The sequence below is a fragment of the Pseudochaenichthys georgianus genome, chromosome 15 (genome assembly GCF_902827115.2).
Source record: "Pseudochaenichthys georgianus chromosome 15, fPseGeo1.2, whole genome shotgun sequence".
Lineage (NCBI taxonomy): Eukaryota > Metazoa > Chordata > Actinopteri > Perciformes > Channichthyidae > Pseudochaenichthys > Pseudochaenichthys georgianus.
In genome coordinates, this window is record NC_047517.1 from 28,830,401 (window position 1) to 28,838,457 (window position 8,057).

The 8,057-nt window shown below is 41.3% G+C and overlaps 1 long non-coding RNA gene across 1 annotated transcript; it reads right to left on the minus strand.

Moving 5' to 3' along the window:
* Positions 1-1,497: 1,497 nt before the first annotated feature.
* LOC139435254 (uncharacterized) lies at positions 1,498-1,886 on the minus strand. Its single transcript, XR_011644546.1, has 2 exons — positions 1,814-1,886; positions 1,498-1,592 (listed from the first exon to the last, which is right to left on the minus strand). It is a non-coding gene; the product is annotated as an uncharacterized lncRNA (long non-coding RNA).
* Between the last annotated feature and the right edge of the window lie 6,171 nt (positions 1,887-8,057).

An 8,057-nucleotide genomic window follows, 5' to 3' on the forward strand; every position in this document is an offset into this window, starting at 1 on the left:
GTTTATTTGCTGTGTGTAGATTCAAGGGTTTTGGTTATCTTGTCAATTTGTTTGGTTATCCAGGCACAGCTGTGCGTGACTCCCTCGGGTACACTGGTATGTGTTTTCCTAATGTAGAGAGCATTGATTAATTAATAAACTACACACTGAGTCTAGATCCTGACCAAATCCTTTTTTATTGTTGATCAAATGTTTTTCAAAAATGTATTCATACACATTTAGAAAAATACAATGTACAATCACAACCAGTACAACACACATTACAAAAAATACAGAAAAAACAAACAACAACAATAATCAGACAAGAGGACAAAACTATGGAAAAATAACCCCTCCCACCCCAGATCCGGACCATCCTTGTATTATTGCTCATTCAATCTATTATAGCATGCTAACAAACATGGTACTTTCTTTATTTGTACAGATCTGCATGGGAGACGATGGCGCGATGCAGAGCGCTGTCTGTGATTGTGCACGGGGGATGTACAAATGCAGCCACGCTGCAGCATTGGCAATATGTGCCATGTGGCAGATCAGCTCCACAGATGTTGAGTGCCAGTGGAGGAAGCCTGGCACTTCCAAAGTAGTCCAGCCGGTGTCTCAACTCTACCAACAGTGAGAGGAGACATACAACCCACTGGCCAGAGACATCGCCACTCAGGATGTAGACTGGTTCAGGTCTGCACTGAGGGGCGCACAGTGTGGCATGGCATGGCTTTTGTCACCTGAGCCAGAGCCGCGGCCTCAACATCAGGCCATTGTCACCGTGCCGGAGCTGGTGAAGGGGGTCGGGGGCTTGAGGCAATTCTTGCCTCAATGCGACTGAGCAGAGACCAGCAAGCTGCCATCCAGACAGCCACCGGAGGACAGCGGACAAAGTGGCAGTTACACAGGCGGGGCACGTTGACAGCCAGCAAGTTTGGTTCTGTGCTGCGGTCGGGACTTTCATCCACTCCATGCACGGTGAAACAGATGAAACGATAGATTTTAGTAAACTTAAAAACAACCTTCTCCAAAAGCTATCAAGGAATATACCGAATACTTGTTTTAGAACTTTATTACATATTTTTATATAAATAGTTTGAGTGATCCATAATTGACAGAAGCTTGTGTTTACACTGACCTGTTACTCATATATTAATGTCTTTGTAACTTCTTTAAACCACTACCTCACTCATTTCTTTCATTCATCACGGTTCAGTAAACTAAGTGATACATGAACCGGTTTAATCATTATAATAACGTAGGATTGCAACTCTTTGAAACTGTAGGTGGCTCTTAAAAGAGCCGTTGTGTTTGGGTGTGCTGGTCTCAGGTCAGTCTAAGCCCTCTCTCGCGGATGCAGCTGGATGTCCTTGGGCATGATGTTGACCCTCTTTGCTTGGTTCGTCTTACTGGGGGGCAGCTACATGGATGTCGGTGCAGTCCACAGTCAGTGTGCAGTTGAAGGCAGAATGGATTTATTATTGACTCCGAATGAAGCACAACTTCATGTCATACAATACATTGACTTTATTTGTAATTGTGTGAAAACATATGAGCATTGATTAGCAAGCAGGACCCTCAGGAACAGAGCACGGTGATGGATGGAGCTGGGAAGAGAGAAGAATAAAGAAAACATATCAACTTCATTTTCGGATATTAAAAATTCAATTTCAAAACAAGTTGCCGCTCCTACAGTTTCCTCGTGTGTAAAGATGATTTCACTTGACCCTATGCACAATATCACACTCAATACATGTGTGTCTCTGGGTGGTGCATTGTGCCTTTGATGTATATAAATAATATACCATAACCAAATACTATTACGTACAGTGGAAATCAGGTTGCCAGAGCAGGTCAGTCCAGTGTGCATGTTCCTCAGGGTCTCAGCAGTTACAGGTGAGGGAAGGAAATAAAAGAGAAAAAGGTCAGTAACAACACTTTAAAGTAACAACACTTTGAATAATTATCTCTTTTAATAATGTTCTCTCAGTAATCACTCAACTACTGTCTTTCCAACAACCAGATTGACTCACTATCATCACAATGAAACACATCCAGAAGAATGGACCACAGATGGAAATTAGCTATTAGCTATAATCTGGCATATTGCATCTCTTCTCTTTGCTGAGATTAATGTTTTTGTATGCATGGTCCTTCTATAAATAAATACATGTCATGCAAAGCTGCCTGCCTGCCTTCCTTCCTTCGACTCTCCCTGAACTGCCTGATCTTTTAATGTTCAATGTTAACCATTTGAGCAGATAGCATTAAGTAGAAAAGATCGCAGATGCTAATCTGCCGTTAGCCTACCTCCCGCCCCCTTAGCACCTGGCGATAGGCTCCTCTTCAAATGTTTCACAAAATACTTAACATCATGACTACTCTTACTGTTTAACATTTGGGTTCACTTCATGTTAAGGCTAATACAAATGACAAGGCTAAGTAATGTTGATGCTAACTAACGTGCTCGCTACTAGCTATGTAGCTAGCTTGACTGTGTTCCATGCACAACATGTGTATTACCTGAGATCTCTGATCCAGCGACTCCTGGTCCTTTCATCAGACGGGAAGCGATTAGAACGAGCTATGATCTATAAGTATGATCACTTATGTGATTACAACCTGGTACAAAGCACACAGGCATTCTTGTAAAAGTGAACTTATTTTTAGCAATCTCTTATTTATTGGAGGGAATAATCAGTTATGAGATCTTCTTCTTCGCTTTAATTACGAGTCGCAACCCACTTGGAGCATTATCGCCTGTGACATCACTTACGCGAGCCAGAATGGGATTTGGGATTTGTAGTCTTTGTAGTCGCGTATTTTCATAGTCTTATATTTCAACAGTTTTACGACAAAATGTGACTTTTTTTGACATGGAACTTATTGTTTAAGATTGACAAACATCATATGTGTAGTTCGTGGCACAATTCAAACGGGATCAAAAGATACGTTTTCTCTCTCCATTGAATTCAATGTTAATTTTTCGCTTCCGGGGTCCCATGGGCCGGAAGTAGATGGGCGTGACTTCGCCTCTCTATAAACTACACACTGAGTCTAGATCCTGACCAAATCCTTTTTTATTGTTGATCAAATGTTTTTCAAAAATGTATTCATACACATTTAGAAAATACAATGTACAATCACAACCAGTACAACACACATTACAAAAAATACAGAAAAAACAAACAATAACAACAATCAGACAAAACTATGGAAAAATAACCCCTCCCACCCCCAGATCCGGACCATCCTTGTATTATTGCTCATTCAATCTATTATAGCATGCTAACAAACATGGTACTTACTTTATTTGTACAGATCTGCATGGGAGATGATGGCGCGATGCAGAGCGCTGTCTCTGATTGTGCACGGGGGATGTACAAATGCAGCCACGCTGCAGCATTGGCAATATGTGCCATGTGGCAGATCAGCTCCACAGATGTTGAGTGCCAGTGGAGGAAGCCTGGCACTTCCAAAGTAGTCCAGCCGGTGTCTCAACTTTACCAACAGTGAGAGGAGACATACAAACCACTGGCCAGAGACATCGCCACTGAGGATGTAGACTGGTTCAGGTCTGCACTGAGGGGCGCACAGTGTGGCATGGCATGGCTTTTGTCACCTGAGCCAGAGCCGCGGCCTCAACATCAGGCCATTGTCACCGTGCCGGAGCTGGTGAAGGGGCATGGGGGTCGGTGGCTTGAGGCAATTCTTGCCTCAATGCGACTGAGCAGAGACCAGCAAGCTGCCATCCAGACAGCCACCGGAGGACATTACATTACATTACATTGCATTTAGCTGACGCTTTTATCCAAAGCGACTTACAATAAGTACATTCGACCAGGAAGACACAACCTTGAAGAAAACAGAATCATATAAGAACATCAGGTTTCAAAGAGCCAATCATTTCAAGTGCTACTCAACTGGCTTTAGATAAGCCAGTCCTTTATTAGTATATAAGTGCTCTGTTAGCAGTTCTTTGTTAGTCATTCTATCGCTCGAAGTGGAGTCGAAAGTGATGAGTTTTCAGTCTGCGCCGGAAGGTGTGTAAGCTTTCTGCGGTCCTGATTTCAATGGGGAGCTCATTCCACCATTTTGGAGCCAGGATAGCAAACCCACGTGTTTTTGCTGATGGGAACTTGGGTCCCCCTCGCAGTGCGGGTGCAGCGAGCCGTTTGGCTGATGCAGAGCGTAGAGCACGTGCTGGGGTGTACGGTTTAACCATGTCCTGGATGTAGGAAGGGCCAGATCCATTCGCAGCATGGTACGCAAGTACCAGTGTCTTGAAGTGGATTCTAGCAGTTACCGGAAGCCAGTGGAGGGAGTGGAGGAGCGGCGTGGTGTGGGAAAATGTTGGAAGGTTGAAGACCAGACGAGCCGCTGCATTCTGGATGAGCTGCAGAGGTCGGATGGCACATGCAGGTAGACCAGCCAGGAGGGAGTTGCAGTAGTCTAGGCGTGAGGTGACGAGAGCCTGGACCAGAACCTGCGTCGATTTCTGGGTCAGCTGTGGGCGTATCTTCCTGATGTTGAAAAGCGTGTATCTGCAGCAGCGGGTTGTAGCAGCGATGTTTGCAGTAAACGACAGGTTGTTATCTAGGATAACACCCAGATTCCTTGCGGACAGCGGACAAAGTGGCAGTTACACAGGCGGGGCAGGTTGACAGCCAGCAAGTTTGGTGCTGTGCTGCGGTCGGGACTTTCATCCACTCCATGCGCGTCCCTCATCCCCCGATGGACTTGTGCAGCCATCTGCCCTGCTGGAGGTGAAGTGTCCACCATCATTATATAGGATATATATATATATATATTTGTATACATATCTGTAAATTGTATAATTTTATTTGATTTAAAAGTATTTTTGATCTCTGTCTATAAACACAAACTGAGTAAGATTGACAATAAAGTTGACTTTGAAAAATATATATATTCTTTATGAAAATAGTTGACTGTTGGAGAAATGAATCCAAATGAAACGTTGGACTGAACTACAACTACGCCTTTAAATCTCTACGGACTGTTTTTCAGTGGGATGGCAAGTTCCTATCTTTAAACATTTATTAGTTTTATCTCAGAACAGATTTGATTTTCTGAAGTTAATTTAACTTAACCATGTAAGGTCATTATTAAAAAGGTACAATCAATTTGTTTAGGGTTGAATAAAATAATGATAAACATTTAATTTGGATAATTTACTGACAGAATAAGAAACTCAATGATGCTCTACTCACCTCTACCTTTTTATAAAGTGAAACAGTTGAAACGATAGATTTTAGTAAACTTAAAAACAACCTTCTCCAAAAGCTATCAAGGAATATACCTAATACTTGTTTTAGAACTTTATTACATATTTTTATATAAATAGTTTGAGTGATCCATAATTGACAGAAGCTTGTGTTTACACTGACCTGTTACTCATATATTAATGTCTTTGTAACTTCAGTAAACCACTACCTCACTAATTTCTTTCATTCATCACGGTTCAGTAAACTAAGTGACACATGAACCAGTTTAATAATTATAATAACGTAGGATTGCAACTCTTTGAAACTGTAGGTGGCTCTTAAAAGAGCCGTTGTATTTGGGTGTGCTGGTCTCAGGTCAGTCTAAGCCCTCTCGCGGATGCGGCGGGGCAGCTGGATGTCCTTAGGCATGATGTTGACCCTCTTTGCTTGGTTCATCTTACTGGGGGGCAGCTACATGGATGTCGGTGCAGTCCACAATCATTGTGCAGTTGAAGGCAGAATGCATTTATTATTGACTCCGAATGAAGCACAACTTCATGTCATACAATACATTGACTTTATTTGTAATTGTGTAAAAAAATAAAGCATTGATTAGCAAGCAGGACCTGCAGGAACAGAGCACGGTGATGGATGGAGCTGGGAAGAGAGAAGAATAAAGAAAACAGATCAACTTCATTATCGGATATTAAAAATTCAATTTCAAAACAAGTTGCCGCTCCTACAGTTTTCTAGTGTGTAAAGATGATTTCACTTGACCTATGCACAATATCACACTCAATACATGTGTGTCTCTGGGGGGTGCATTGTGCCTTTGATGTATATAAATAATATACCATAACCAAATACTATTACGTACAGTGGAAATCAGGTTGCCAGAGCAGGTCAGTCCAGTGTGCATGTTCCTCAGGGTCTCAGCAGTTACAGGTGAGGTAAAGAAAATAAAAGAGAAAAAGGTCAGTAACAACACTTTGAATAATTATCTCTTTTAATAATGTTCTATCAGTAATCACTCAACTACTGTCTTTCCAACAAACAGATTGACTCACTATCATCACAATGAAACACGTCCAGAAGAATGGACCACAGATGGAAATTAGCTATTAGCTATAATCTGGCATATTGCATCTCTTCTCTTTGCTGAGATTAATGTTTTTGTATGCATGGTCCTTCTATAAATAAATACATGGCATGCAAAGCTGCCTGCCTGCCTTCCTTCCTTCGACTCTCCCTGAACTGCCTGATCTTTTAATGTTCAATGTTAACCATTTGAGCAGATAGCATTAAGTAGAAAAGATCGCAGATGCTAATCTGCCGTTAGCCTACCTCCCGCCCCCTTAGCACCTGGTGGATGGGGCGATAGGCTCCTCTTCAAATGTTTCACAAAATACTTACCATCATGACTACTCTTACTGTTTAACATTTGGGTTCACTTCATGTTAAGGCTAATACAAATGACAAGGCTAAGTAATGTGATGCTAACTAACGTGCTCGCTACTAGCTATGTAGCTAGCTTGACTGTGTTCCATGCACAACATGTGTATTACCTGATATGTTTGGTCCAACGACTCCTGGTCCTTTCATCAGACGGGAAGCGATAGAACGAGGTATGATCACTTATGTGATTACAACCTGGTACAAAGCACACAGGCATCTTGTAAAAGTGAATTTATTTTTAGCAATCTCTTATTTATTGGAGGGAATAAATCAGTTATGAGATCTTCTTCTTCTTCTTCTTCTTCTTCTTCTTCTTCTTCTTCGCTTTAATTACGAGTCGCAACCACTTGGAGCATTATCGCCTGTGACATCCCTTACGCGAGCCAGAATGGGATTTGGGATTTGTAGTCTTTGTAGTCGCGTATTTTTCATAGTCTTATATTTCAACAGTTTTACGACAAAATTTGACTTTTTTGACATGGAACTTATTGTTTAAGATTGACAAACATCATATGTGTAGTTCGTGGCACAATTCAAACGGGATCAAAAGATACGTTTTCTCTCTCCATTGAATTCAATGTTAATTTTTCGCTTCCGGGGTCCCATGGGCCGGAAGTAGATGGGCGTGACTTCGCCTCTCTATAGCTGGCCCTCTGTGAATGTAGAGAGGGACCAAGCTCTCCCGTCTTCACAGTAACTCGCAGAGACTGCATTTAACCCTTCACATTCCAACAGAAACTGAACAGGCAGATTCGAAGGATTTATTCACTTATTCATTTATTATTTAGTCACAAAATATAAAAAATAATATTTAAAAAAAAGATGTTTTTTTTTTAATGTTTTCAAATATTATTTTTTAGAATATCTTAGGCCCTCACAGAGGGCCTAGAGGGCCCTGACGGCTCACCACTGGTGTATATACATTCACTCCGCAGCTGCATATAATCAGCTCATCACAGGCGTTCTCTTTAACCTATTACATTTCACCTCATTCTCCAGCAGCCAATCAACGTGCTGCAGCCAAACTATAAAATGGTTCTCCTCTCTCCTGCAGTCAGCTGTGATTTAGTTGATGTCCTCAGATTTCAATTTCTCTGGTTTGCAATAACACTCAAGAGACAGAATAACAAATGTACCCAAATTATATAATATATTATATTGTGTAAAACTCTCCTGATATTTAAGACTTGGGAATCTGAGCCAACACAAGAGCTGTTTGAAGAAGATGAAATAATTTGCCTTTCGAACAGAGATAAAAAAACATGTTAACCTCCATGGTATGCCGCAAAAGCAGCAGAAAAGTAGTTTTATGTACTACGTGTTCAAAGTTAGTTTGATTTTGTATTTTTTAACTCATTTATAAAGAAGCAATACTGAAAAAGGCTAGTGTTT